Genomic DNA, 201 nt, shown 5'->3' with positions numbered 1-201 from the left:
GAGAGAGAGAGAGGGAAGCAGGCTCCCTGCCAAGCAGAGAGCCCGATGCGGGACTCGATCCCAGGACCCTGAGATCATGACCCGAGCCGAAGGCAGCAGCTTAACCCACTGAGCCACCCAGGCACCCCTCTCTATATGCTTTTATGAATGAGTTCTTTCAAACATTCAAGGAACAGGTAATTCTCATGCTATTTTCTTTAT

Source organism: Mustela nigripes, chromosome 7 (assembly GCF_022355385.1).
Source record: "Mustela nigripes isolate SB6536 chromosome 7, MUSNIG.SB6536, whole genome shotgun sequence".
NCBI classification, from domain to species: Eukaryota; Metazoa; Chordata; class Mammalia; order Carnivora; family Mustelidae; genus Mustela; species Mustela nigripes.
This window is presented reverse-complemented; position numbering follows the sequence as displayed.